This window comes from Gavialis gangeticus, unplaced genomic scaffold (genome assembly GCF_001723915.1).
Source record: "Gavialis gangeticus isolate Ggan-Ray unplaced genomic scaffold, GavGan_comp1, whole genome shotgun sequence".
Lineage (NCBI taxonomy): Eukaryota > Metazoa > Chordata > Crocodylia > Gavialidae > Gavialis > Gavialis gangeticus.
The window spans coordinates 39,951,859-39,955,636 of NW_017729008.1; positions in this window are offsets into that span (position 1 = coordinate 39,951,859).

Sequence of the window (3,778 nt, forward strand, 5' to 3'; positions counted from 1 at the left end):
GCGGTACCAGATGAGAGAGAGCCTCAACCCTAAAGCTGACCCACAGATAAATGTGGGGCTGCAGGGATTTTGACACCGCAAGTGGAGAGCAGCTGAGTAACTCTGCAGGGGCAAAGATTTTACTTAGCTTTTATTTTATTTTGTTCACTCCTGTTTGACTCAAAGGCTGAAGGGAAGCCGAAGAGAAAGGAAGTCGTGTTCAACTCAGCACCGTCTCACCCCATGGCAGGGGCGAGAAAGATCATCCAAGATCTCCGTTCCTAGTAAAACCGGGTAAGACCAGACTTGCCTTTTCAGCTGTTTCTAAAGTAAATGACACGCGGTTAAAAAGAATCGGGCTCTAATTATCAATCCTAGAGAAGCATCGAAGAGCCAAGTCCCCGCTTACTTTCCTCGGCACATCACCATTAGCAGTGGAGAGGCAAACTGGTCTCCACAAGGCTTTTTTGCACTCCACGGCGGGGGCCGCATTCGGAGGAGGCGGCTGCCGGCTCCACTTGCTGCAGCCTCTTCCACGGCGAGCAGGAGCAGTGTCACCGAGCACTACCGAATGCACACGGCGCTTTGGGCTGCTTCGAGCCGTGCGCGTTGTCGTCCCACAGGGTGCGTGCACGCCGTCACCTCCGCGGCTTGTACAGCTGAATGCCTGTAATACCTGAGTCAGGGCCGAGCGCAGCGTAAATCCCCTCGGCTCTCAGGAAATCCAATTTTATGGACATGGCTAAATTTGTGTGACGTGTTGGTGGATTAATTCAGGGAGATCAGTGCCTCCTCGATGCTGCAATTCAAGCTGTTTTCCAAAGGGGGTGGGGGTGGGGAGGGGAGACAGGCAGAGCCACATGGATATTTTCACATAATGGAGCCAGGCAACAAGTGCCACGACAGGATGCCTAAGCCAGTTTAGAAGAGATTTTGCTTGGGCAAAGGTCAACGCGGCTATTACAGAGGAGCATCAGATTGGTCAAAGGTTTGAAGCAGGCAGGCCAGATGGGTTAATTTTGATTTCACAGCTGTTGGTAGGTCAAAAGGCTACCAGTGAAGCCCAGGACAGTGTGTGCACTGCCAATTTCCCATTTTTTCTGGGACAGCTTTGCTGGAGGGATGCGTGGAGCAGTCGGCAATTACAAATCCCACCGCCCTTAGAAGCCAAGAGGTAGCGGCAGCGTTTGTACTGGGGATGTGACCCTTTCTGCCCCTGCTGATCCCTCCTGCCCTCTGTGCTCTGCCTGCCCTTATCACTTTGTAAAGCCACCCACCTGCTATGGCTTTGCATCGTCCCCGCCACGCTGCAGCCGTCCACCCCAGTCCTGCACTGCTGGGACTGCGAGCCCCTGAAATGAAGATCAGGAGGGGGGTTTCTGACCAGCAGGTGATGGGCAAATCAAAAGGGTTTGTCTGTGTATGGGGGTAAAACCAGAAAGCCATCCACTTGTGAAGCTAATTATATTGCACAGTGCCATAATAATGAAGCATACGGCCCACGGGTGCGCGGTTATCTCTTGCGGCAGTGGAATTTCCAGTAGCAACAAGGTGCTCCGTGCCGCACAAAAGTTGGCATTTCTCTACTCTCCTCTACGTCAAAGCACCCTACAACTCCTAAGGGCTTGGACAGGTGACACATTTGACCTGGAGGGACTTAACAGCAGTTTTGCATGCTGATGTGAATGACATTGGGATCTGCAATGTCTTTTTATTCTGCTATAAAGGCCAGTTACACAACTGGAGATGCTGCCTCCATCCGGGTCGAAACAAAGCAAGCCTTGTAAACAGCATCCTAGAGCAGGGAATAACAGCCCTGTCAGAGCTCTTTTGCCAACGGGGAAACTGAGACACAAGCGGCTTTGATTTGTCCCCCGGTCTCGCGACAACGGTTTGGCAACACGTGCAAACTTCGATCTCATCTCCCGCCCCTGTCCTCTACATCCGCTCTTCCTCTCGGGGAGCAGGGAGGGATAAGTCAGTCTCCAGCCCAGAGAGCAAACAGGCTGCCTGTAGTGCTGTGCTTAGCACATTGGAGGTTTCCAACACTACTAATAAACACGACTATTAATAATGGGCAATGGTTGGTATGCCGGGACCCATCAGAGACCATGCTAGTACTGTGAGAGGGCGGGCTGCACAGTCACCAGGGGATTTACTTAAGGACCCCTGTTAAATTGTCATTGGTGTTACCCTTAATCTCCGTGATGAGCTGCACATTTGTGGGGCCCACACTCCTGATTTTAGGGAATCTGGTCTGAACTTGATTGTGCTGGGCCAACGGGTCGATTGCAGGGATTTTTGTCAAAGAGGTAAATGGCAGCAGGGGAGTTATTTTCGTGCGTTTTTTCACAGCTCAAGTGGCAAAGTAAGTGCAAGGTGAAATCATGTCATGCCCTGAATGCTCCCAGGCTTCCTGCTGGGCACGAGCCAAAAATCAGACCTGGGGGCAGCAGATGTGATGACTGCCTTTGGCCCCGTCTCACCAGCGCGCTAGTCTCTTCAGGTCTATGCACTGTAGTTTGGAAGAGCAGGAGGCTCCTTTCAGGATGCTCTGCGGGGCAGGGCAGGGTTGAGGCCCCATGCAAAAGTCTCAGCAGGAGCCCAGAGCTTGCAACAGGGAATATTGCATGGTAGGGCTCCAGTGCACTGGCAGGCAGAGGTGAGGGTGGGTCCAAACTGGACCTAGAGGGGCAATGGGTTTCAGAAATTAGGGTCACTTCCAGAATCACAGAGGGGCTGACAGGGCCATGGGGGATGCAGCAGTCACAGATGCTGGCAGAGCAAGCCTTCCTGCACCCAGATAGTTATTTGTCCATGTGTACAATGCACATCCCAAGGGAAGAAGGGTTCCCATAGTCTGGTCCCCCTTAACATGCAAAGCAAGGCCTTCCTTAATTTACAGACTAAATCTCCCCCACCTATATGCATATTACATTCTTATGGCCACTTTGCCCAGCACTGCCGGCAGCACACACAAAGAGGAGAAGTTACATCCTGCAGGTGGAAACTGCCTGAATCCGTGTTTGCAAGTCATAGCCCTGGAGGGATCTGCTCTTCTGTTTCTGACCCTCCGCGTTAGCCGACAAACTTCACGCTCCACTTGTTGCTACGTAGCTCTGTGATTTATCGCAATAGGAAGATCAAGCAGCCCAGGCCAGGTGCACAACAACTTAGTTGTACTCTCTCATGAGTTACGGGATTTTCCTGAAAAACACTGGCAGCCAGACCTATACCCCACAGAGGCGGGAGTCTGCTGCCATTGGGACTCCAGTGGAGGTAGGATCAGGACCCAGAAAGAAGGGTACGGAGCAAAGCCACTTCACCTGTAGATCTCAAAGCACCTGCCAGAGGTGGGCAAAGAGCACAAGACCCATTCAGATGGGAAGACTGACACAAACACACACAGACAAAGTGATTTGCTTGAGGTCACCCTGTGAATCAGGGGTAGAGTAAAGAATAGAGGATGGGGGTGAAACGTTGACCCCATTGAAGTCCCATGGACTATTATGCAAGGACCCTGAACTTCGCTGGAGGCTTCTCGACACTCATTTCGCAGGTGGCCCTAACATAAAAATTGAATAGTTCCTCATCTAACTTCCTCTTAAATACTAATGAAGTCTTGCACTATACCCCGGTGGAAGCACCGGGGGTTTGATGAAGCAGGGAGGCATCCTGTGGATTGGAGGAAGGTGCAATTTAAAGAGGATGAGCTGAAGCTCAGTGCTTAATGGAGGCCTCTGAATTGGGAATGAGAGAAAGAGCTAGAGGCAAAGAGTGAATGGGGACCGGGGGGAAC